Here is a 27445-nt window from a genome sequence, read left to right as displayed (position 1 = left end):
CCCAGTTGGTGCACGATTACCTGTTTCAGCTTTCAAAAGCATTTGAGCATGACGTCCCAACCACAAAAGACCCCCGAACTGGGAAGGAATGGATCCGTGACCCATTTGTGAATAAGCCAGGTGAATCGACTTTGTCCGTGCTGGGAGAGGATCAGCTGCTTGAGATCGCACATGACGGTGGCCCTAAAAGTATCTTTGAGACGACTTCAACGCTCCATTCATTCTGGATTAACGTCAAGGCAGAATATCCTGAGACTGCTACAAAAGCACTGAAAAGCCGGCTTCATGTCCAGCATCCTGTCTTTGTGAAGCAGGGTTTTCTGCAGTGACACCAACCAAATCGAGATTACGGAGTGGACTGGACATAAGACAGACACCCCGGGTGTCACTGTCTCCCATCGCCCCCAGAAGGGACCGACAAGTTGCAGGAAAACGAGCTCAGGGCTCCCGCTGATTCTGCATCATGGCGAGCTGTATAATTATTTTATTACACATTGCAATGTAATAATAATAGAAATAAAGTGCACAATAAATGTAATGCGCTTGAATCATCCTAAAACCATTACCCCTCCCCCACCTTGGTCCGTGGAAAATTTGTCATCCATGAAACCTCTCCCTGGTGCCAAAATAGTCGGGGACCGCTGCTTCACAGAGATCACCTCATGAGTCTCCGCCACAGCAAGGCGCATACTGTTATTTCTGTGCCACAGAGGAAGCAACTAAGGTTCAAAAGAGCTTATCCAAGGCCACTCGGCTAGTGAAAGGTGACAGGAAGACTCTGTGCCAGAGCTGCCTGCCTCAGAAACCCATGCTCCGTCACCAAGGGGAGCGATCACATCTCACGTAGAGGATTAAGGGCATACTGTGTCGTGTCACGATGGAGGGATCAGAGTGAGAAACAGAAAGCAGCCCAGGAGGGTGTCAGTCACGGCCATTTAATAAAGAAGGGCGGAGTTCAGTCGCGGCTCGATCAAGGTCGAGGGAAAGACTGTGCTGGTGAGAACTGCTTCAGCCTCGTCAGGGCCTACTCTCCGCGCCGGGCTTTGCCGTTCAAAGCAGGGCTGAGGGTCTGAAAGAGCTTCCAGAAGCCCTTGGGAATCAGGCTGATGCAGAGACAGCCAACGGCTTTGTGCGAATTCTGGTGGGTAGGCTAGAAAGCTGGGGACACTGTTTTACCGACCATTCTCCTCTCTTCCTTATGGCTGGCCTGCCCGTCACATTCCCTCCAGATCCAGGGCCCTGCAGACAGATGCTGAGCTGGCTCCCGGCCTGTGTCCTCCGTGCATTCCCACCCTATCAGCCTCGACGCCCCATTCCTGGGCAAAGAGCAAGGAAAATGCTCTTCCCTCTTTGCCCAAATTCTTCGGTCTCTCCTTACCCTTCCCCCGATAGATACTTAGCCACCAAAAGAATTTGACGAATACCAACATTCGCTCTTTCATCCGAGGAGGCTTAGAGTGACGTCCGCTCTAATAAACTGTAGAATAAAAGACAGCAGATTCTTCTTATCCGTTCTAATCAATGACGACGGCTACCATTTATTGAGCATTTAACTACGTGCCAGGCGCTAAGGAGAAAGTCACAGAGAAGTTAAGTCATTTCCCCAAAGCCACAGGGCTGGAGCGGAAGAGGCTCATGCTGTCCCAGGTCTTACCTTCTGCCTCGGGGGCAGCTGTGTGTCAGCCACCTCCCCTTCTCACCTTCTCAGCCAATTAAGAAACAGACAGACGGATGAAGATAAACATGTCCGTTTTATCATAGATAAAGTCGATTGGAAAATGTGACTTTAAGTCTGTGTGAAAAGTAGTCACTAATATTCCCTAAGTGTCCCCCCCTGTACCCTCATCCCGGTGTAGACCTTCAGTCACCCAACCCAGGTGACTGTCCTCTTTGAGGCAGAGACACCGAGCCCAGATTGCTCTCTGCAGTAGTCTGGGTGGAGAGGTTAGAAAAGAGTGACTCCTCTGTGCTTATAGTAAATTACTCTTAAATTACTAATAAATGGGTCCATTCCATCCAGGTAGGACTCTCAGGTAACTCCTTCTTCAGCCGTAGAGGTTAGAGGCCAGGGCCAGAAGGGTTACTAGGCAGGAGTTCCTCAAAGGAAAAAAAAAAAAATTAAAATGAGGAGGAAGGAGTTTCCTTTCTGTATCTGTCAGCTCCAGCTGCCATGACAAAACACCACAGACTGGGAGGCTCCGACCACGGGAATGTACTTCTCACAGGAGACTGGAAAGTCCAAGATCAAGGTGCTGGCAGATTCGGTTCCTGGAGATAGCCCTCCTCCTGGCTTGCCGACTGCCACCTTCTCACTGTGTCCTCTCATGGCAAAAAGACGGAGAGAGGGAGTGTGATTTGGCCTCTCTTCCTAGTCTTACGAGGGCGCTAACCCCATCATGGGGCCCCACCCTTGCAACACCATCTAAACCTACTTACCTTCCCCCAAGTCCTAAAACCATCTCATTGGGGATTCAGGCTTCAACATATGAATTGTGGGGGAGGGGGGAACACATTTGCCCATAGTTCTGTCCTCCCTTGTCCCTTCTCCTGAGAAGCCCCTGTGAAGTGAGACTTGCGGCAGATTGAACACTTTTCAGGCATGCTTTTTCAGAACCTTGGAGGAACTCAGGAGCACTGCTTTCCTTGTGGTGTTTAAAAGCAGAAGCATGAAATCAAATCCTAGCCCCGTCCTTTACTAGCTGTGTGACCCTAGGCAATGCATTCGGTGTCTCTGGACTTTCTTTTCCCCAGGGCTGCTTTGTGGTTTACAGGAGATAATGAATGGAAAAGACATAGCCTGTTAAGTGCTCAATAAATATTAACAGAAAGACACATTGTAACTTTGGAGATGTTATTATGTGATAAAAAGTTGGCGAGAGGTGGTAGTCTCGATGACTGGCAGAAAGCACCAGTGATGTTCTAGTGCATCTTTGGTGAAGGCTGTAGGTTGGAGTTGAAGTTGCTAGTCAGGATTGGGCACCAGCAGATCACCCAGAGGAGAAAGTTCAAAGAAACCTTTGGAAGTTCCCCTCTGTGGAGAAGGACAGAATGCAGATGTCAGCTTTGTTTGCAGGGCAGTGGGTGATGGCCCCTCCTGTGGGCAGAGAGGGGCCACTTTAGATTTAAGCTTTTTTTTTTAAGTCACAGCTTCCCTGTGGAATGACAGAAGCCGAAGGAAACAGAGATCACTGGTCCAAATCTCTCATTTAATAGATTACAAAAGATCCAGAGAAGCTTGGTGATTTATCCACTCGCGCATAACTAGTGATGGTGCTGGGCTTAGAGCATCCAGGCTCTCCGCGTCAGATTTTTCTCTTGAACCAACAAGTAAATAATCTAAAACCAGAGAGATCTTTTATTACAGGATCTCAAGATCCCCACTAAAATCCTGAAAAGTATATTTTTAAAAGAACAGGAAGTAATAATTATTAAGCACCTGTATGTACTAAGATGATACCAGAAGTTTTATATGGGCTAAAATTTTATATTTTCCAACCAATCCACAGAGAGAGAGGTACCATTGCTTCCGTTTTCACAAAAGAGGAAGCTGAAACTCAGAAAGGTAAAGGTTTTGCCCTGGGTCACAGGGAAGCAGATGCCTCTGGGCCAACTACAGAAATCTGTTCAGTTACTGGCCAGGCCAATTTCCCTCAAGAACTTATTTTTTTAATAGTGTTTTCTTCACTAGAAAAAAACGTTTCATGTAAATAGTAATAATCGTTTCCAAGAAGGCAGAAGTGATCCTTTGAGACAGATTTTTTAAAAAGAAAAAACAATACTTTCTTTTCAGATTTGTGCTCATTCTAAAGAGAAAATAAAACCTCTCAAATTTAGCCGTTAATATTCTTTTTTAACAATACTGAAATAGATTCGTTTTTAAACATTTATGTGAGCTTCATGCAGATTTTGTTATGTCAAGTAGAAATAAAATGGAATATTCACTATTAGCCTCTCTAAAATTTTCCATAGATATTTTTATAATTTTTTTTGCTTGAAAAATACATGCTCAAAAAATATACACGATCATTGTCAAAAATGTGAGGAATTTCAGTAAAAATTCAAACAAAAAAATAAAAATTTGCCCACATTTCCACCGCTCAGAGATAATTACCATTAACATTTTGGTGTGTGCTTCATAGACTTTTTTAGAGTAGTTTTAGGCTTGCAGAAAAATTGAGTGCAAAGTACAACACCTCCCCCCCCACGCCTATTTCTCCTATTATCGAAATCTTATATCAGTGCGGAACATTTATTACAACCGATGAGCCAATATCGATACATTATTATGAACGAGTTTACTAGGGTTCACTTTGTGTTGTATATTCTGCAGGGTTTTACCAATGTATCCACCATTTATTTGTGCTTCATACAAAATAATTGTTTCATTCTTTAAAAGAGCATACATATATAAAATGAATTTTGACTTTTCGTCGGGTAATTAATAATTTTATATGTTCTTTAGTTTAAAAATGGCGGTTGTTCTTCGATTATAAAATGCATATTTATATTAATAGTGCTGACGCATAATAGCCACTCAAATGAATCATCTAAAAACACTTTAAAAATGAATGTGTTTATTTTATGGATTCCATCAGTTGCATATCAGGAAACAATCACGGAACATTTGGGCCCCAGATCCTAGCGCGGAGGGGTTCGCTGGCCTCTGGGGTTTCATGTGAAATAATAATGATTGAGCTACACAGGAAAGTGATAGTTCTTTGAGTGGATTCACCCTTACAGTCCTCGGAAGACTTGCCCCAGGCCCTGGAGAAGCGGGTAAGTTTAAAAATCCTCACCTAACTTTTCTTTTATCAAGAAAAAGGCAGCCACTGTGCCTTTGCCTAGAGTGAACTCCTCGCCCAGGCAGCGGTGGGGCGAGTGGGCAGTGGGGGGCGGTTGCCCTGGTGACGCTGCGGCTCCACTCACCCTGGGCGAGGCTAGGGGAAGGTGGGGGGTAGTTGATGGGGTGGCCCGCAGAGCCCGTTGCTTGGGCCCAGGCTAGGGGAGTGAGGTGGTATGCGGGAGTCGTCCCGGGGGGTTACTAGGAAAAGGCAGGGCTTACGAGATGGGAGAATATACTGCTTAAAATGGGCAGGGTGGGGGCTAAGTGCTTAACAGGAAACCAGGGGCATGTGGCCAGGATAAGGGTGGGGATATAGTGATGGAGGGTGAAGTGGGAACAACTGGGAGGACAGTGGGGCAGCTGGGCCGGGCACCTGAGTGGCGAGGGGCAGGGAAAGAAGGGCTTGGGGGGCGTGGTGGGGCAGATCGGGACGTAGCCTGGGGGACCCAGGCCACCGTCCTGGTGGCCTGTGGTGGGTAAGGAAGAGAGGGCTGGGGACGTGGTGGGGGAAACGGGGTCCTGGGCCCGCTGGCTGGGGGTCAGAGAGCGGGGTGGGGGAAAGCCGAGCCGGGGGCGTGGCCTCGGGGAAGGGGCGCGGTTGGGGGCCTGTAGAGGCGTGGCCTCGGGGAGGGGCGTGGCCAGCCGGTCGGGGCGTGGCCCGGGAGCCGGGCGTTGGGCGCTTCGCCTTCTCCCGCGCCCGCCGCTGGCCCCGAGGCGGCGCACCGGCGCGGAGGCGCCTCCGGGAGCCGGGCGTGCTCGGAGCTCCCCGGCAGCGAGACCGGCTCTGGGTCGCAGGGACGCCCTGGATCCTCTGACTTTGGAGGCTCTGCCGAGAGGGGTCCGCGCGAGGTGAGGCTGCGCGGGGGGCGCGCGGGGCTGGCGTCCCGGGCTGGGAGCCGGGGGAGGGATCGGCCCCCCAGGGCGGCGCTCGCAGCCGGAGGACGCCCGGCTGCCGCCTCCTGGTCGCTCCCCGGGGCCGCCCGGCTGCCCACCTGTTGGCGTACCGCGGCGCTGGCTCGGCGCCCTCGCTGGCCGGGCACAGGGCGCGAGGGCGCGTTCCCCAGCAGGACAGCCCGAGGAGCACCCTGAAACGTGACCCCGCGCTCTTCTCGCCGGGCCGGACCTGCGGGGAGGCGCCCGGAGCGGAGCCGGGTGCGACCGGTGTTCCCCGCACTCCTCAGCTCGCTCCGGCCACGCGACCTGCGCGGCCCGGACCGGCCCAGGAGACCGGCGGTCGGGGAACTGAGCTGCGACAGCAAGTTTCTCGTTTCACGAGAAAGTCGAGACCCAGCGTCTGCGGTCTCTGAGTTTGGGGCTGGTCCCGTTTCTGTTCACGACCTGGGGGAATTGGCACACTAGCTCCGGGAAGGTAGAAGCCAGCGCTGCTGCCCGCGTCAGAGGGAACTCAGGTGACCTGTGCTGGCCGGCCACCCACCTGCAGAGTTACGGAGCCTGAGCACATTTCCCCTCCCTCCAAGTACGGAAAAGCAAACTAAACCAAGGGGGAAAAAAAAAAGTCTCTCGGTTAGTTGCTTCCCAGCCTCGGAAAATAATGGTGATTAATAAAAGAATAACTTGAATTTATTTAGCACTTGTTACCCAGGTTATGCGAATTCACATACCGCCCGCCCCGCTCCTCCCAGGGATTTCTCGCACCCCACGTTGTCCCCGGCGCTGCCTGGGGTTTTCTTCCCTGTTACCCCCTCCACGTCTCCCCGTTCTTTGCTCCCGGTTGCCGACAGGCACACACATTTCACTCCGTTTTATTTTTTTCCACCTTTACTAACAAAACGCATCCTTTCTCCCGATGCCCGCGCTCCCTCCCTCATCTTCTGAACTTACCGCATTGTTCTCCGGGTGCCTGTTAGATTGTGCGCCCCTCCACGTGCTGCCCAACCCTGTTCTGGGAACCTCCATCCTTTAGAGTTTCACGTGGCTCTTTCTCATCCAGTATTCAAATTTTCACCTCCCTCCTTTGGTCCCCCACACATGCACCATCTCCCTCCTACCCGGTTTGATTGCCTTCCTTCTTATTTGTGCTCCTGTGCATGTGGGGTGACTTCATTCTTACCTCAGTTTCTCCCCAGGGCGCCTTCTTGCCTTTTACCTACTCCTCCCTGACAAGTAAGTGTTTTTCGAGCCACAGCCTGCAGCTGTCCCCACAGCACACCTCGTTTGGTTCCTTTGGCTGTGATTTGTCTCACCCCCTCTCCACCCCAAGCTCCTTTGCACTTCAGGACCTCCCATCCGCTCCTGTTTCTGATTCTTTTCTTACAAAAGTAGTATCCAACACATAGTTCTTGAATAATGTTAATACTGATATGGATAGGAATATTAGGTAGCATTTATGCGACACGCAATATGCGGCCAGCGTACTTCTGAGGGGTTTACATGCAGTAAGAACTCATCAATCTCTTCACATCCCTGCAGCATAGACACTGTCACTGTCCCCATTTCCCAGATGAGAGCAGAGAGGCTTAGTGAGGGTAAGGAACAGACCCAGTGTCTCAGGGCTGTGTGGTAGCGAGGCCCCTCTTCTCGCCAGGCAAGGAGCTTTTACACTCAGACGTGGGTTGGGATCCAGCTATAGAAATGAGGTCATTATTCGCATGTTTGATTTAGTCTGCAGTTTGCACCAGTCAAGGACATAATATCTGTACCTGTAGAACAGTGTGTGGGGGAAACCTAATGCCTACTGTCCCTCTGACAGCCTGGGGACACTGCCTGGGCTGATTGTGGGTTCCTGCTCACCTCAGCCAGGAGAAAAAGCTTTATAGAAAGGACCGTTGCTCACCTGTCTCCTGTGCAGTCAGAGTTCGGTTTCACTTTAGGTGGCCAGACCTTCAGAGCCCCTGAAAGCCCTGTGATTTTATTAGTCTCGTTTATTTCTATTTCATTGTATGACCTTAAATTATTTCCTTGTTAGTCTTCACCTTCTGAAAGCTGGAAACAAGTATTTCTACTTTTTCAGATAGTGAAGCACAGTATTGGTAAAGCTTTATATAGCTGGAAGGGACATTTACATTCCACAGATGAGGAGACCGTGGCCCAGAGAGACAAACAAAGAGACAAAAAGACTTATCCACGGGGAAAGCAGCAGGATGGGAGAGCTGTCCTTAGATCCCAGGTCCTCTGACACCTGGTCCAGGGCCCCGCAGCTTGGTGGGGTGACCTCTGCCTTCTGTCAAAAGCAATGGACCTTCTGTCCGCTTCCTTTCCTGAGCTCAGAGGCCTTGGAAGGATTCATTTAAAATGGAAATCATCAGTGGTTTTCCTTTTCTTTTTTTGTCTGAAAGCTAAGCGTTTACAAAATGTTTGCTTTTGAGACACGTAATGGCATAAACGAGATCATAAAATCGCAGAAGTATAAATTCGTGTTCTTTACAAAGACGCATTTTTGTTATTTCCAAAACACCGGGAAAGAACACCGCTTTCTAGAGGCAAATCACATAATACATGGCAGTTTGAAAATTAGTAGCCGGAATATTTAATTGCATTTTCCATTTGCGGAGAGAGAAGTTCATTAGTACAACATGATTACGTGACTTTCTTCATCTCTGCATCTCAAATGAAACAGCAGCGGGGGTGGAGAGCACATCAAGTTAGTGGCTGTTTCTGTGTTGGCTCTGCCGTGTCCACCCCCTTCTCATGGACTCAGAGTCCTCCTGCACCCTGCGGATCCCCAGCTCCCCTTCTGCCTGTCTACTTAATCCTTATCTGGAACCCTCAGGGAACCTGGAGGGTGTGGTTTACCCATGATGCTCAGCTCATCCCTATCAGCCTTTCTTGATAGAATTAAACCCTAGTGCCCTAAGGTGCATGTTGTGTGATCAGCTTCTCTCTTAAGCCTCTAGAACGAGATGAGTGGTTGTGCGCCATCCTGGGCAATGTTTGCTGGAATCTTTGTGTTCTGTGGTGCAGAAGTTAGATTTTACTGCTCCCCTGCAGAGTTGAAGAAATGGGGGTTCAGGGACGTTGCTGTGGCTAGAGCATCGCAGTGAGCAACCAGACTGAGATTCGAATGCAGGGCTGCCTGGCTCAGGAGCCCCCCACTCCCCACTTCCAAGCTCTGTCTCCTCCACAGCTTGTCACACCCTCAGGCAGCAGCGGTCCCACAGGGCATCTTACAATTTACTATGGTAGCGGTGTCACCATTTGTGGGCCCAGGTGATCACCCACCCTGTGTTCACAGTGTTCAAATGTCCTGGACATAAGACCGTTAGCTCCTCTAACCAGGACCTTAAAGGACCTGATTTCTTAAAGGTCCTGCCTGTGTCCCTGGGGCAGGACCACTCTGTGTCATTGTGGAAGAAATGAGAGCTCGCCATTATGACGGGCCACATGCTTGACTCAAAATATCTTCACTCAGGAAAGCCCGCCAGATCTGGACTGGAAGCACCCCCATTATCCTCAGTCTGGATCCAGCCATGGATTCGGGGAGCCCTACAGGGACTCCGCACAGCTAACCTGCTGGAGGAGGGAGCCGGCCTTTCGCCTCAGCCCCTGTTGTCACGGAGGCAGAGTTTGTTCCCTAAGATTGGCAGGCTGTCCCTAGAGAAAAAGTATAGACTACTAGAGGTCTGAAGTGACCCGACTGGAAAGTGTCACGGAGGAGCCAGCCTGCAGGAGACTGGGGAACTGGGGTTTTTCTCACCATCTAGGGCAGGTGCACGGGGAGGGCGAGTCCAGGATTTTATTGTCTTACAGCAAGGGAGGCAGGAGGGAGACGTGTTTGTAGTATGGGAACTTTGATCCCAGTCTTTCATAGAAATTATTGTTCTGTGTAACAGGAACAGGAAGCCGTCTCGTACTTGAGCGGTAAAATTGCAATTCTGTCACATAAAGCAGGTTTCTGAGGTCAGGCTTAGCTACCACCCGTGATATAGAGAGAGGCGAATGCCTTCACATGCCTAAAGCAACTTACGCACCTACTCTGAAACACATCCAACTCGTATATTGGGACTTTCTCTACAGCTGAAAGAAAAACAGCCTCTGCTTCAGAAATCTCTGTTTCTGCTCTTCCCGGTGAGACGGAGTGCATACATGTACACACTTAGTATGTACCTTTTACGCGCCAGGCCTGTGCTTAAGATGGGAAGAGTAATGAGAACCAGCCCTTGTCCTCAAGAGCAGGTCACATTTTTGTTCGGTGGGACAGGTAGGCCTGTGAAAGGCAAGTCTTGAAATGCATGGCAGGTGTAGTGATCAGTTTATGGGGAAGGTGTTAGGGGAGCACATGAGGGGCCTAGGATCCAGGAAGGCTTCCTGGAGGAGGAGCTAACTACAGCCTGGGCTGAGTGGTAGCAAGAGTGAGCAAGTTGGGGAAGGAGATGACGGAGGGAGGCATTCCACCCTCTGGAGACACAATAAGCCGAGGTGCGGAGACAGACTTCATCAGCTTGGTGGCCCGAGGGACACTGCCACAGCTCTGCGTGGCTGCAGCCCCCAGTCGGTCCTTCATAACTGTTACATCGTTCCTGGGCGGTTCTTCTGTGTCAGCATCTCTTGGGACTTTGTTAGAAAAGCAAATCCTAGGGCTCTCCCTCAGACTTACTGAATTCGAAATTCTGGGGTCTGTATTTCAGCAGGTGATTTTCCAGGTGATGGAGCAGCTGTATTTTTCCAGGTGATTTTTCAGGCTCGCCGAGGTGCGTGAGCCGCTGTTCTGGAACGTGGGCTTCCCGGGGACCCTAAGCAGCCACTCTGTGGCTGCGTGGCCCTCTTTTCAGAGGACGCACAGCTGCATGCCCAGGTGTTTGGACTGTAAGCGCTCCCTCACGTCGGCAGCCGTCCACATTTCTGGTGATCTCCAGTGCACACCCTGACAGGTTTTTTGTTGTTTGTTTGTTTGTTTGTTTGTTTTTTGCCCTTTCCGCTTCCTTTCACTGCATACTTATAATTTATATTCTTTCGATAACACCTCTGCCGGACATGATTTCTCAGTGCTTGATGGCAGTCGTGTAACCTGGATTCAGATGGCAGCTCTGCCGCCTGCCTGCTGTGTGGCCTCGGAAAGGCCTTAACTTCCCTGTGCCTCGGTTGCCTCCTCTGACAAATGTGGCTCACAGCAGTACTCATCGCTTAGGTGTGTGTTTCATCTTTGCTGCACAAAGTGAAGTATCCCGGGGTCCTTAAAAAACGATCGATGCTTACTCCCGCTCCCAGATATGGGGATGGGTTTGAGGCGTGACCCAGGCATTGCAATTTTTAGAATCTTCCCTCATGCAGTAAAGTTTGGTAACCACTGGCACAGGCTGTGGAGAGGACGAAATGAGTCGATCCTTGTGAGGGGCTCGATCGCTCCTGGCTCACGGTAAGAGCTCTGAGTCGGCCGGCGGAGGCTCTGCTGGTTTGTTTCATGGTGGGAGGAGGAGAAAAGGCCCGTGTCAGTGGTTTGATGGATCCTGGCTGAGTGTTGAATGCCCATCCCTGTGGACATCTGTTGGCTCCTCTTTTGCTCTGACAGTTGGGTGGTAAAATAACCCCAATGGGGTGGAGCCCCGTATCGAACTCTCTAAGCCTCCTCTGCATGAAGATACAGAAGATCATGCCTTCAGCAGCACACAGCACCCCCAGCCCCCCTATGCCACCCCGGCAGCCTTCCCCACACCGGGCACCACTGCCCCGCCTCTGTGCTGTAAAAACAGTGCCGGGGAGGAATCAGGCACCCTACGCTTCTGTATCTGCTCCAACCTGTCATTGGTACCTAAATGCCAGTTTTTAAACATGCACTACAGCTCGAGACCGATCCGTCTTCTAGTATCTGAGCGTCGCCCTATTAAAAACTGCATATTTCTAACCATTATTTGAAAGGATGTGTCATCTTTTCTTATACCTTGTCCTGTCGCGCAGACTCATTCAGCCTTCACTGCTTCATCAATTCAGCAAATGCTGACGAGCACCTGCTTCGCACTGGACACCGAGCCAGCAGTTTTAGCCCTGAGACAAAGGTGCCGCTCTGTCTGTCGACACGTGTGAAGTTTTTCTTTTGGTTTTGCATTTGTAACGGCAGCCATCTCTGTAACCTGTCTCTTCTGGTGACATAATTACTCAGCTTTTTAATAATAGAACGTCCGAAGGACCTTTTTCGTGTTGACTTCATGGGCCTTCTTTGAACCCTGCTGAGGTTAATTAAATCAAACCCCATGCAACGATTATTCTAAAATATCCCAACGAGTTATTAAAATCCAGTTTGCCAAGGGGTCAGGCACATGATCCACAGTCAGGACTGCCGGAATGAACTCTGATCTACTTTAAGTGCTGTGGGTTTCTGGTTTAGTCCAGAATCAGTGCTATAGCATGGCCAAATTAGTTAAAGAATTGAGAAGTAGGTGACTTTCTATCTCGAGTTTGCGATTTGTTCTCTTTCTGTGGAAAAGTGAGGTGAGGTTTTTGGTTTTGTTCTGCAGAGCAGGGTGTGCAAGTAACTGGTGTTTACTGTTAGGTCGGCTCTCTCGTACACTTAACCGTGTGTTGCGAATGGAAATAATTGATTCACTATATTTGTTCTGCTGCCCGATTACTGAGCGAAAATCTACCACTGGGAAACTTTTGTATAGCCGGCACACAAGTAGCTCAGTATTATGGTAAAGACTAGCTCCCATTGTGTGGTCTTAACATCATCGCTTGTGTTACCCACAGACTGAATAGGCTTTAGAAATACAGGCCTTCAAAGGAATGACCCTAGCTTAAATGGTCCGTGGATCCTTCTGAAATAACATCCTCCAGGCCCTCCCTCATTCAGAACAACGTATACTCGCAAAGATTTCTATATCTGAAAGGAGAAAAGTTAAAAATACATTCTGATTTTTTAAAATTTGAGGTTACTAAGTAATCCAAAACGCACTAGGTAAAGTCAACAAAATATTCTTTAAAATGGTCTATTTTAAGATCTGCCAGACCTGCTTTCTATGCTTTTTGTACCTTCGACTTTTCTAACACAAATTTAAACTCCCCAGAGTGGATTGCTCGGGTCATCTTACTGAAAAAGCCTACTTGTCTTACCAAGTCAAGGTCACCTCTGGCATTAGAGTGTGTCCCTCTGTGTCCTTAGGCCACTCTGCCAGAACTGTGGTTTCTTGTACTTCCTAGAAAAGGATGGGACACTTTACGTCCTAGCTCCATTTCTTGGCTATGATCTATGTGTGTGGTGTGTGTGTGTGTGTGTGTGTATGTGTGTGTGTGTGTGTGTGGTGGAGGCAGATATGCTCTGTTGTACCAGAGTGACATGGAACGAGATGTTAATCACAGTTTCCCTTCCAGTCGAGTCTCAGACTCCTGGCCTCGTTAAATAAACCAAACAGTGGGATTCTGAATTTTTGAACATCGCGCTTTTTAAGGACAAGTCATGGCAAGGTGTGAGTAAGAAGCCTGATTTATAAATCTGCCATCCTCACCAGCCAGCATTGGTCTGACCGCTCTGCTCAGCGTTGAGCCATCTGAAGGCAAAACTCTGTCTCCAGACTCAGCTCTCGAAATGCCATGGACCCAGCCGTGTCTCGTGCTCTCATAAATCATGTCGGCTCATGGATAATGACGATGCTCATGGAGACGAAGGGACAGACCACTCGTTCGTAATCACGGGCTCGTGGTTCAGGCCGGGTTGGGCGCTGGTGCTACACGTACAACCCCAGCGTCCAGCATCAGCAGTGATTCAGGCAGAGCTTATCACCTCACTCCCCTCCCAGTCTCACCGTCTCATTAGATCCCTGTTGGATGCGGGGAGACTAATGAAGGTTAGCCTCCCCCAGACTTTCTCTCCAGGCTACAATCTCCTGCTTCCAGGAACTGGGGCCCAGGAGAAGCGAGAGGGTACGTGTGCCCCCACAGTCTCCGCTCGCCTCTTCGGTCTGTCCTCGGCCTGAGGATCATCTGTGCTTGTGGCTCCCTCCCAAATGAGGAAAATTACCGGGGGCTCAGGGAGTGCTTTCTGCCTTCCTTCTGATATAGAGGTAATCTCATGGAGGAAGCACGAGCTCTTTCTGCTTTTCCCAGTCTATTTCTCATCTGGCCCCTTCGGCAGGGGGCTTACTGGAATGGCGCTGACACAGAAGCCTTCACATGGTAAACAGACGCGAGAATGGTCTAGCATTGCCGGGTCGGTGCTTCCAGACAGACAGGTCAAACCATGTAATGCTACCGCCACCGCCTAAATGTCTGATTTGGTAGCGCAGGCTTCATTTTCACACAAGGACGTCTGAAGGAAGTTTATCATATTGACTGCCTGGGGGCTCTTTTCAAGTCTGCTGAGATTAATTAAGTCAAACCCCATGTAACAATTATTCTAAAGCATGGCGCCTTATTCTATTTCAGGGCATGCTGGACCACTGAATTTGTTCGTTTGTTTGTTTATTTATTTTTTTAATTGAAGAAATGATTTAAATTTTTTTTTTCTTCGTCTACCTCCCCCTCCCCCCTACCATCTGGTAACCACTAGTCTATTGTCCATTGGACCACTGAATTTGACTTGTTCAAGTCAATGATAACATTTTTCTTGATTTCCTACTACAGGAGTCTAATGCCATGTCCTTTTTAAAAATTTGCTTTTGTCGTTGAGTACTACTGATCTCTTAGTCTTTATTTCTTGCTAAGATGAGGAATCTCTAGAGGAAGTGTCTGTCGTTAGCAGGACAGTGCCGTTTTCTAGGCTTTCCTGGAAAGTTCTCTGTCGAAGCCAGGTCTTACGCTCTACACAGAGCATGTTTTTCTCAGGCTGGGGATTTTTGAGAACACTTTGTGTCAACTGGAACACTTATCTTCTGAGATGAAGATAGTGAGTATCGGTGCAGATCAGTCTGGGACGAACCACACTGTGAAAGCAGACTCGGGTCAGCGGGAGGGTCCCTGGTCCCTTGTCACACTGCACTTGGACAGTTGCCTTCTGTGTATACTTCCAGGTCAACCGAAAAGACCCGGGAAGCACTTCAGTCATTATTGAGAAAGGATCAAAACAAAACAAAACGAAACTACCTAAAGCCTATGTTTATATTACTCTTTCTGGCGCACAGAAGAGTATTCTTCTGTGTGATTGTTTTAAAGGGGACTGGGTCATGCCGTGAGCAGTTACTACACGCGCCTGGTTACTGAATCTCTCTCTTCCTGTTACAAACTCATTGCCGCAGGATTCAGAAAGCATTAGCTTGGAACACACATTTCTCGTGGATTTTTAGTCGGAGGATGTGTTCCCCCCTTGGGGGGAAAGTCTTGGCTTCCACTTCAGAAGAGTGAGGAGTTCAGATTTTGTCAGGATCCATTCACTAACTGGGTGGTTTCGGATTCCCAAGGAAGTGGCTGTTGTCCCATCCGAGGGCAAAGCCACTTGTAAAGCATTGCCCCTTGGCTGCCTCACGTGTTCAGTGCTGTCATTTGGCAAGAGGCAGGGGAAGATGGTGAAGCGGTGGCCGTCAAGTCAACACCTACAACGCAGATCCGACAGTGCCTGCTGCTTCCATGTGGAGGACGGAGTGAGGAGCGTCGATGCTGGGTGGGCTGCATGGTGCTGACGTGCCTCACGTACGGTCTTATAACTACAGTGCATCCTCCTCCCCCCACGGTGTGATGCATATAACCGCGGGGGTGTGTTACAGGGCTTAGGGGAATGGTTTCTTCTTTGAATGATTTCTTCTTCTGTGTCACTAAAGAAAGTGACATAGAGGGCCGATGACGACCACTGGCTTAATAGGGAGGTGGCCACCCATACTTGCTGGGGCGTGACTAGGTGATCTGTGCTGGAATTCAGACAGACTTCTGGCATTAAGCCCTAGGCTTTCCTACTGAACGTGTCTACATCCGTTGTGAGGTTTGGATATTCAGGAAGAGATCTCTTTAAAATAATTTCGAACTTCCAGTTTAAAGGCACACCCAAACCCCGGTGACTGGTTGTGTGGACGACACCGCAGTGGTGTGTAGATTGTTTTCGTTAGCTGGAGTAATGTTGGTAAAATCAACATGTGACACCGAAGAGGCAGGAATTGGTGGAGGAAGAGAGTAGGGATTTGAGAAGTAAGGCAGTTATAGCTGTGTTTGTGAAGAGCTTACAATTCTTATTTATTAATTTTTAAAATGAAACCACATTTCGAGACCGTCGTGGATTCCACGTGCATTGACGTGACGCCACAGGACAGTCCCACGGGCGTCGGTATGGTCAAGACAGCAGTTTCCGTCACCACCAGGTACTTCACGTTGTCCCTTGCTAGCCACGCCCTCGTCCCCCCTGCCCCTACCCCTCCCTTTACCTCTGGCAACCACTGATGCGTTGTCCATATAATTTTCTCATTTCAAAAATGTTATAAAATTGGAATTGTATGTTAGGAATGGCTTTTTTTCATTCGGCATAATTCTCTGAAGATACTAGTTCTCTTTCAGACATGTGGGTTGCAGATATGTCCTCTGACTGTCGCTTATTTATTCAGCTTTCAACAGGGTCTTTTGAAAAACAGAAGTTTTTAATGAGGTCCAAATTATTGATTTTTTCCCTTTTATGGATCACTTTGCCTAGCCATAAGATCTCGAAGATTTTCTTCTATCTTTTTCTTCTAAAAGTTAGAGTTTAAATTTTTATATTTAAATATAACTATATATATTTATATGCATAATATAAATATATTATATTTATGTATATAAATACATAAATTACATTATGTATATAAATATAATATATTTATATACATAATGTAAATATATTATATTTATATATTAAATCCATGATCCATTTGAATCAAGTTTTGTGTGAGGGGTCAGATTGAGATCATGGTTTCTTGTGTTTTGTTTTGTAATTTGTTTTTATTTTTTTTTGCCTGGGGAGGACTAATCGCTCCAACACTGTTTTTGTTGAAAAGGCTATCCCTCTTCCATTCAGTTGCTTTTGTATTTTTGTCAGAAATCAATCTAGCATGTTGGTGTAAGTCTGTTCCTAAGTTCCTCTCTCGGTTTCGTTGAACTGTGTCTGTTCCTCAGGATCTCGCTCGATCCTTCCTTCTCAAAATTATTTTAGTTATTCTAAGTCCTTCCTATATTGATTATAGACTGCTCCTCTCTGTATCTACAAAAAGTTTTGCTGGAATTTGGAGGATAATTGGCGTCTTTACTATTTCGAATCTTCTAATCAGTGCACATAGTAGGTCTCCACGTTTCTTTCATCAGTACTGTGTAGTATTCAGCATGTAATTCCTATACGTTTTCTTAGGTTCACACCTAAGTATTTCAGTTTTTAAAACAATTGTGAATAGTATTGGCCTTTTAATTTCAGTGTCCGCATGTTCATTGCTACTGTATAGACACACAGTTGATTCTTTTTGTGTGTTTAGCTCGTATCCTGCAACCTCGTAGAGCTCTAGGAGTTTTTTTGGTCGATTCCTTGTTACTTTCTGTGTAGATGATCATGTCGTCTGTAAATAGGGATGATTTAATTTCTTCCTTTCGATCTTTATGCTTTTTATTTTCTTTTCTTGCCTTATTGCACTGGCTAGACTTAGCACTGTGTTGCTAGGTTGAGAATGGAGAACAAACATTCTTGCCTCTTATTCTTGATTTTGCGGGGGAAGCATCCCAGCTTTGACAGTAAGTACAATGTTAGCTGTAGGTTTTTAGTAGTTGCTTCTTATCAAGTTGAGGAGGTGTCCCTCTATTTTTGCTTTTCTGAGAGCTTTTAAATAATGAATGTGTTGGATTTTATCGAATGCTGCTTTGTATCAGTTGATCTGATCATATGATTTTTCTCCTTTAGCTCATTAATATGGTAGATTATATCGATTAATTTTCAGATATTGAACCAGTCTTTATTCCTTGGAATAAACTCAAATGGAATAAACACCACTTGGTCAGGTATATAATTATTTTTATATATTGCTAAATTCTAATTTATTTTGCTAAACATCTTTGTGTCTACATTCATTAGAGATATTGGTCTGGAGTTTTGTTTGTTTGTTTTGTCTATCTGTATCTGGTTTTGGTGTCATGGTAATAATAGCTCCATAAAATGACAAAATGCTATTATAAAGCGGAGTGTTCTATAACTGTCTCATCCTGTTGGTTCGTGGTATTAATTCTGAAATGGAGTATTGTGATGATGTTGGTAGTTGTTTGTTTGATTGTTTTTAAAGTGTACATTTCAGTGGTTTTTATTATATTCACAGAGTTGAGTAACTGTCATCACAATCATTCTAGAATTTTTTCATTATCCCAAGGGAAAAACCTCATGTCCATTAGCAGTCACAGACTACATCCCCCCAAACTCCTTTACCCCTGGCCCTAGGCAACCATGGATTCATTTGGATATTTCAAATATGGAATCATACGGTATATGGTCCCTCGTACTTAGCATAATGTTTTCTTTTATTTAGCATAATGTTTTCAAGTTTTATCTATGTTACAGCACGTATCAGTACTTCATTTTCTTTTATTGCTGAATAATATTCTGTTGAATGAATGTACCATGTTATTTATTTGTTCATCAGTGGAAGGTCATTTGGGTTGTTTCCACATTGGGGATGTTATGAACGATGCTCCTATGAACAATCATGTACAGGATTTTATAGGAACATATGTTTTCATTGTCTCGTGTCCTTTTTGCTTTGTTTTGTCTTATTCTTCTGTCATTTCTGCCTTTTGGTTTTTATTTAAAAAATTTTTTTTTATGGTGACATTGGTTAACGAAATCCAGTAAGTTTCAAGTGTACAATTCAACAATAAGTCATATATATTTTGCATTGTATGTTTACTGCCCATAGTTAGATTTCTTTCCGTCACCACATATTTGACCCTTTTTACCCCGTCTACCTCCCCACTGTTTGTTTTTGGTTCTTTTTATTTTTTATTTTTTCCTGGTAGGGGAATGGGAATGAAGATTGGAGGGCAGAGAATTTGAAGTCTTTGTTTGGCAAAAATAAGGAAACTGAAAGTCGATATTGACAATTTAGGGCAACCTTGACAATCAACTAAGGAGGGAGCAGAATTTATATGCTCACTTGAAAAATGTAGGTTTAAGAGGGTCATTTCATCACACTATTGTTTCAGAATTACAAAGTCTGAAGAAAACCAAGGTTGATCTCAAAATCGGTGGTGAGACAGTTAAACCAGGACTGGAGGAAAAGGACATGTTTCTAGGTTGTCGAGATTACTTATTGAGTAATACTTACGCGTTAACTAATTTAATGTTTACTAAGTTCTTATTTAATCATTACTTATTAGATCCAGAACACAGAAATGGATTGTTAATATACAAGCTAGATTATTCATCTATCCTAAAAAGTTTGCTTAATAAGTCCTCTGTTCCAGACATAGTGCCAGTCCCCGAGGATATAAAAATAAACTAGAGGGACACGTGTATCTTTTATTCTTCCACACGAGAAAAACTTAGAACTCCCAATGGATCATATGAAGAGTGATTACTAGAAAACATAAGAGTAAATTCAACCGTGAAGATTATTTTAGTTTCAGATGCTCCAGCTTAAAATGAGAAGATAATATTTTAAACACTTTTCAAGGAAAATATGTTTTAGTACCTGGTTACATAGTCACTTTCAGTACAGAACCCGACATTTCTTACGTGTCTCAGACCTCTGTGTGCCAGGCACTGAAGTGGGTGAGGGGCCGGGGGTGTGTCTGGGTTTGCTCAGCTTCTGGTGTTCTCCTGGCGATTGATATTAAGTTAGAGGCCAAGTGTAAATTTCTTAAACTTTATATCCATTTTTATCTTTCGTTTCTTAAGAAATAGGAACTTCCACGTATACTGGAACATTTATATACATTGTCTTTTCAATAACAACTTTATAAAGAATACCTACAGAAGTCAAGTGGAACCTAGGAACCTAGGTATGAGCAGATCCGGTATTAGTATCCATACTGAAGCTACATCATGTCGATTTGTAAACACACTGTTAGTTTAACCTGTTTAACCAGATACAGTATCGGAAGGGCAGCAAAGACTTTGGGTCTATGGCTTTTCACATAACATAACAAAAAGTTAGAAAATACAGCTAAATATATCATAGTATTTGCTCTCTTTTCCCATCACGTCATGGTTTCCCTTTACTATCTGGTTTTCAGATCATGAAAACATGTTCTTTTCCCAGAAAACCAGTTGCTTTGATAAGTGGGGACAGGCCAGTCCAAGGACAGATTAAGCACATAGGATCCTGGCATGGATCCTAGAAATTATCGTCGGGCTTCATTCTCTCACCTTGGGGCTGTTTAATTACTGTGTTTGTGTGTGTGTGTGTGTGTGTGTGAATATAGAGCCTGGTAATTCTCTAAAGAATTCCATATGTCTAAGTCAATAATAGATGGCTGGTTGATAAGCTATTAATTGTTAATAGAGAACAGGCTCCTTCTTTATTTGATATTTTATTAATGAGCCTCCTCCTTTCTTCTTAGTATAAAAAGAAGTTGAAAAGTATACTGTCTATTCAACTTCTTTATTATTCCTTAATTAATCAAAGCATGATGGACACGAAAACTACTTCCCTCCACCATTACTTTTAACTGTTCTATTAAGTTGTTATAGACAGCAGGAAGAAAGTGATCAAGTACTTTTATAAGAATCGGGAATGTATCAATTAGTCTGGCCAATGTGGTTTGCCTTAGATAAATCAGATAACTTCTTTGAGCCGTGTTCTTTCCCTCTCCATGAAATGAATCTGACTGATAATAAATGACACGCCCCCCTGCCATTTCGTATGGCTGCTTTCATCATCCCCTGCTAGTCTGCGAGCTCTGTTTGTCTTTGTATGTGCAGTCTGTGACAGTCCAGATGTCAGTGCCATGCCTTTTGGGGCCATGCGAGTAGCCGAGGAGGTCAGCCGTTTGGATGGAGACCGTTGCTCCATGGGTTCTGCCTATGGGGTCCACAGGAAATGTGGCTCGATGTTAGTTAGCAAATTTTCTCATTTTCCAAGACAATCCAGAAATCTGGATTTTTAAATGAAAATCTATTCTTAAATATTGAAAATGATTTCAGTTTTTAAAAAACATCCCATGCAGGGCAAACAAGGCACGAATGCTTTGAAACTCAACCCAAAGCCATTGCTTGTCACCTGGGAACACGCCCTTAAAAAATGTTTGTTGAATTAACTGCAGTTTATTGATCTGCATGATGATATGGCTGCCATGAGTAGAGATCATCTGAATACTTCCGAGGAAGATGCATGTCTCTTCTTATAGTAAGAGCTTTTTTTACTATATAATTATGACATTACTTGTATACAGTTAGTAATAGGACTACACATCACAAGTACCATAATAAATGAGCTTACCATGTGCCATGCATTGCTAGGGAGGTAGTATTATCCATATGAGAAAGAGACCCACAGATTGGAGATTAGAACTTTTAAATAATGACCCAAGCTGACACATTCTATCTAATGTCTGCTGAGGTTATAACCCAGCAGTTCATACTGTACCATTCTTGCTTGTCATCTTCTATCTAGATAAAGAATAAATTGACACCGCAAAACAACGAGCCTAATTTGTTGTTGTTTTTTTTAACAGCTTCATTGACATATAATTGACATCAAGCAGTTCATCCATTTAAAGTACAAAACTCAATTGATTTTAGTATATTCATAGTCATGCTAATCATCACCAAGTTTTGAACATTTTTGTCATTTCAAAAAGAAGTCCTGTACCCGTTAGCAGTCACCCCCTCAGTTCTCTCCAAGCTCCAAGCCCTAGGCAGTGACTCATCTACAGCCTGTCACTATCGATTTACGTTTTCTAGACATTTTGTATAAATGGAATCATACGACTTGTGGCTTTTTGTGTCTGGCTTCTTTCAGCGTAACGTTCCGAGGTTCGTCCACGTGTCAGTAATTCATTTATTTTTATTGCCAATAATATTCCATTGTCCGTGTATACCACGTAGTGTATATTTACTCACCAGTTTATGGACATTTGGGTTTTTATTCTTTTCGGCTACTCTGAACACTACTCGACGTGGTTTTGTGCGTAGACGTAGGTTTTCATTTCACCGGGCCATATCCCTGTGAGAGGCATTGCTGGATCACGTGACAACTGTGTTTAACCCTTTGAGAAATTGTCACAAGATTTCCTGACGCAACTGCACCGTTTTACATTCCCACCAGTGACGTACGAGGCTTCCGATATCTTCATTTCCTCACCAACACTGTGGGCATTATTTTAGACTATGGTGGAATTGACATAAAAAATGGATCGTCTTTGCCATTTTTAGACGTACGGTTCACTAGTACTAAATTCATTCACACTGTTGTGCAGCCATCACTACTGCCCGTCCTTGTAACTCTTGTAGAACCGAAACTCTGTGCCCATTAAACAATAGCCCCATCCTCCCCTGCCCCTGCCCCCGGCAGCCGCCTTTTTACATTATCCAGAAATGTTTTTATGGTTGTGACTACTCTAAATGCCTCACATAAACTGAATCATGCAATATTCATCTTTTTACGACTGGCTTATTTCACTTAGTATAATTTTTTCAAGGTTTATCCATGTCGTATCATATGTCAAATTTCCTTCTTTTTTTTTTTTTTTAAGACCGAATAATATTCCATTGTATGTAAATACCTCACTTATCCAGTCATGTCTCAGTGGACACTTGGGTTGCTTCCACCTCTTGGCTATGGTAGATAATGCTACCATGAACTTGGGTGTACAATGTCTCTTTGAAATGCTGTTTTCAGTTCTTTTGGGGATACAACTAGAATTGCTGAATAATTTCTCACTTCATCTGTTGTGGTCAGAGAAGATACTTTGTATGATAGCTCTCTTTTTAGAAATCGGTTGAGACTTAATTTGCGTACTAACAGATGGTACATCCTAGAAAATGTCTCACAGGCACTTGAGAAGAATGTGCATTTTGTTGTTGTTGAGTGGAGTGTTTTGTGTATGTCTGTTAAATCTAGTTGGTTTGTTGTTTGGTTTAAATCCTCTGTTTTCTGATTTATCTTCTGTCTGGTTGTCCTATTCATTATTGTGAGTGGGGCCTTGAAATCTCTAACTATCATTGTAGAATGGTCTATTTCTCCTTTTAAATCTGTTGATTTTTACTTCATATGCTTTGATGGCCTCATTAAGTATGTCAATGTTGATAACTGTTATGTCTTCTTGCTGTATTGAACTTTTATTAATATGTAATTGTTCTTCTTTGTCCCTCGTAACCTTTTTTGATTTAAAGTCTGATATTAGTATAGCCACTCATGCTTTCTTCTATTATTATTTGCATGGAATACCTTCATCCATTCATTTTCAACTTGTTTGTGTTTTCGGATCTTGAGTAACTCTCTCGTGGACAGCTTATGGTTGGATTGATCCATTCTGCCAAACTCTGTTTCTTGATTGGAAGGTTTAATGCATTTACATGTAAAGTGATCACTTATAAAGAGGGACTTTTGTGTTCTATATGCCTCATAGCTTTTTTTTATCCCATATTTTCATATCACTGTCTTTTGATTTTAGTTGAAATGTTTAAATTCCTTCCTCAGTTTCTGTTATGTATGTTCTGTAGCTATTTTCTTTGTGGTTACATGGGGATTACATTTAGCATCCTAAAGTTGTAACACTCTAATGTGAATTTATACCAGCTTAACTTCAATAACATATAGAAACTCTGCTCCTTTACAGGTCTGTTCCCACCCCTTTTGGCTGCTGATGTCACAGAATTATATTGTTATACATTGTGTGCTCCAAAACATAAACTAATAATTCTTTTAAATGCATTAGTCTCTTAAATCATGTAGAAAATGAAAAGCGCAGTTACAAACCGTTGTTACGCTAATACTAGCGATTATAACTGCCCATGGATTCATTTACATTTGTTGAGATCTTTATTTCTCTGTGTGGCTTTGCGATCCTGTCTAGTGTCCTTTCATTTCAGCTTATAGGAGTCTCCTGAGCATTTCTGGCAGGGCAGGCCTAGTGGTCGTGACATCCCTCAACTTTTCTTTATCTGGCGATGTCTCGGTTTCTCCCTCACTTTTGAAAGACAGAGTGGCTGGATTTGGGAATCTTGGTAGACAGGTGTTTTTCTTTTAGTGCTTTGAACGCACTGGCCACTGTCTTCTTGCCTTCAAAGTTTCCGATGAGAAATCTGCTAATCATCGTATGGAGGGTCCCTTGTGTGTGATGATCTACTTCTCTCTTATTCTTTGATTATAATGTGTCTTGGCGTGAGTCTCTTTGCCTTCATCTTCCTTGGAGCTCATTGAGCTTCTTGGATGTTTATCTTCATCAAATTTGGGAAGTATTTAGTTGTTATTTCTTCAAGAATTTTCTTTGCTCCGTTTTCTCTCTTCTTCTGGGACTCCCACGATATGTATGTTGATTCACTTGATGGCGTCCCACAGGTCCCTTAGGCTGTGTTTGCTAATTCTCAATCTTTTTTTCTTTCTGTTCCTCAGACTCTGTAATTAACCCTGTCCTCTCTTTGAGTTATCTGAGTCTTTCTTCTGCCTGCTCAAATCTGCCTTTGACTCCCTTTAGTGAATTTTGCATTTCAGTTAATGTACTTTTCAGCTCCTGTCTTTCTTTTTTATTTCCTTTTAGATTTTCTATCTCATTATTGATATTTACATTTTATTGACATACTGTTTTTTTCTCCATATCTTCCTTTAGTTCTTTAAACATTTTAAGACAGTTATTTTAAAGTATTTGTCTAGTAGATCAATCATCAGTTCTTTCTAAAAGCCAGTTTCTATTGATTGTTTTTCCTTTGAATGGGCCATACTTTTCTGTCTCTTTGTATGCTTTGTGATTTATCTGTCAAATGGTAGACATTTGAATGTCAGATGGCAAGTCTGCAAGTCAGATTCTCTTCATTCTCCAGGGTTTTCTGGTTTTGTTTGTTTGTTTGTTTGTTTGTTTATTATTATTGTTTTACTTATTGTTTTTGGTTTGGGTTGGTGTAGGTGTCTTTGTGCCGAAGATCAACCTGAAGTGTAAACTTAATGTCTTCTCAAGTCTTTTCTGAGCTTTTCCCTGGGCATATGTGGTCATTTTCTAATTTTCCCCATATATGCAGTTGTTTTTGAATGTTCTAGTCTTCCGTGTCTGACTACCTAAAGGAGAAAGGCAAAAATTGAAGGGAAGAGTGGAAGAGCTCAGGTCCTTTCAACACCCTGGAAGTAACTTCAGCCAGAGGGGATGGGACTTGTGGCAGTGGGGGGAGGTACAACAACAATGGCTGTCCGCCCCTTTGTCTGCACCTTTGGTGACTACAAGGAACAGTCAATGATCAGGGCAAATATTTGGAAGACAGAGTCCTTTTTGCCCGCCCAGACTTCTGCAGGCTGTGTGCAGGCTGCTTCAGGAACACCGGCACAGTTGTATTGTCTGCCACATGGCTGGAGATGAGCGTTGGGTAGCTGCTACTATGCTTAGAGCTGAAATTGACTGAAATTAATTGCAATTTACCATCCAGTCTTCCTCTATAATTTGCAGACCTTCACAGCAGTATCTAGAGTACCAAATAGTTAATATCAGACAGATTCTGCCAGTACAGTTGTTGTCTAGGTGGGGGGACAGATTCCTGGCTCTTCCTACTCCCCCATCCTCCCAGAAGCCTCTTCCTCGTTTGGTTTTGATTTGCATTTTGTTGGTGTTTAATGATGTTAACCATCTTTCAATGTGCTTATTGACCATTTGTATATATTTGGAGAAATGTCTGTTCAAGTCCTTTGCCAAGTTTTTAATTGGGTTGTTTGCCATTTTATTATTGAATCGTAATAGTTCTTTATGTGTTCTGAATACTAGATCGTTATCAGATACATGATTTGCAAATATTTTCTCCTATTCTATAGGTTGTCTATTTATTTAGTAGTGTTCTTTGAGTCAGAGTTTTATATTTTGATGCAATCCAATTCATCTGCTTTTTTCTTTTGTTCTTCATGCTTTAAGTGTCATATATAAAAGACCATTGCTCAATCCAAGGCCACGAAGATTTTATTCTAAGAATTTTTTCAGCTTTTGTTCCTAAATTTAGGTCTATACTTCATTGTCACATAAATTTGTGTACATACGAAAGATGCAACTTTATTCTTTTACATGCTATTATGCATTTATCATAGCAGCATTTGTTGAAAAGATAATTCTTACATCGTTGAAAGACTTGGCACCCTTGTTGAAAATGGAATTGAATGGATGTGAAAGTTTATTTATAGACTCTCGATTCTGTTTTCATTGATCTCTGTACATGTCTAGCTTTATGCCAGCACTACACTGTATTGATTACTGTAACTTTACAGTAAGTTTTGAAATTGTGAAGTGTAGGTTCTCTAACTTTGTTCTTTTTCAAGATTGTGTTGACTATTCAGTGTACCTTGAATTTTCATATGAATTTTAGGGTTAGCTTACCAATTTATGCAAATTGGGATTCTGATAGGAATTGCATTGAATCTGTAGATTAATTTGGAGAATATTGCTCTTAATGACACCAAGTTCCCAATCTATAAATTCACTGATTTGAGATCTTAAATTTTTTTCAACAATTTTTTGTAGTTTTCATCTTATAAAGTTTGCACTTCTTTGGTTAAATTTATTCCTAAGTATTTTATTCTTTCTGATACGCTTATAAATGGAATTGTTTTCTTAATTTCCATTTTGGATTGTTCATTGCAAGTATATAGAAATGCAATTGATTGATTTCCCATATTTAGCTTTTATCTTGTAAACTTCCTGAAATTGTTTATTAGTCCAATAGTTTTTTAGTGTTATCCGTAGGGCTTTGTGCATATAAGATCATGTCATCTGCAGATAGAGATAGTTTTACTTCTTCCTTGCCTTCCACTTTCTTTTATTTCACTTTCTTGCCTAATTACTCTAGATAGAACTTCTAGTACGGTATTGAATAGAAATGGTGACAGCAGGCATCTGTCTGGTTCTTGATCTTAGGCAGGAAGCATTAAGCATCATGAAGAGAGTTTAATTTTTCAAATGCTTTTTCTGTATCTTTTGAGATGATCATTTTGTTTTGTCCTTTATTGATATGGTGTATTACATGAAATAATTTTTTTGAATGTTAAACCAACTTTGAATTTCTGGGAAAAATCCCACTCGGTCTTGATGTATAATCATTTTTATAGGATGGTGGATTTGGTTTGCTAGCATTTTGTTTAAGATTTTTTATCTATATCCGTAAGAGATATTGGTCTGTGGTTTTCTGCTCTTGTGATACCTTTTCCTGTTTTGTTAACAGATTAATGCTGTCCTTGTAGAATGCATTTAGTGGTGTTCCCTCCTAGTCTTTTTGGAAGATTTTGCAAAAAATTGGTATTAATTCTCTGTTTGCTTTAAATTCCTAAACGGATCAACAGAACCATTTTTTAAAAATGCCCTCGCATCCTCCTTTCTCTGCCATCTTCAATGCCCGTATAATTGGATCTCAACTCCTCCATGAAGCTTTCTCAGATTTCTCCTGCCTGTGAAGCTGCTCGCTGCTGTCATTAATGCTAAGTCCCATTAGCACACCTAATTATGCACTAGGCTGTTACAATTTGCAGTGTTTTGTGCCTGCTTCTTCTGTCTACTGCACCGACTCTGAATTCTTGAGGGCAGCGACTGCGTTGTCAACTTCGCACATTGTACTGAAGTATCCAGCACATTGTAGCAAATAAGAACATTGTACCAGTTACGTAGATT

At 43.8% G+C, this 27445-nt stretch overlaps 1 protein-coding gene and 1 long non-coding RNA gene across 2 annotated transcripts in view; both read left to right on the top strand.

Moving 5' to 3' along the window:
• Positions 1-27445, top strand: part of SPATA13 (spermatogenesis associated 13) — a 300617-nt gene that overhangs the window by 165732 nt on the left and 107440 nt on the right. The gene's annotated exons all lie outside the window — the stretch shown is intronic.
• Positions 5557-6668, top strand: LOC120610646 (uncharacterized). Its single transcript, XR_005654972.1, has 2 exons — positions 5557-5692; positions 6025-6668. It is a non-coding gene; the product is annotated as an uncharacterized LOC120610646 (long non-coding RNA).

The sequence above is a fragment of the Pteropus medius genome, unplaced genomic scaffold (genome assembly GCF_902729225.1).
Source record: "Pteropus medius unplaced genomic scaffold, Ma_sr-lr_union100, whole genome shotgun sequence".
Taxonomy (NCBI): Eukaryota; Metazoa; Chordata; class Mammalia; order Chiroptera; family Pteropodidae; genus Pteropus; species Pteropus medius.
The sequence above is the reverse complement of the archived record's forward strand: the minus strand, read 5'-3'. Positions and strand labels throughout refer to the sequence as shown.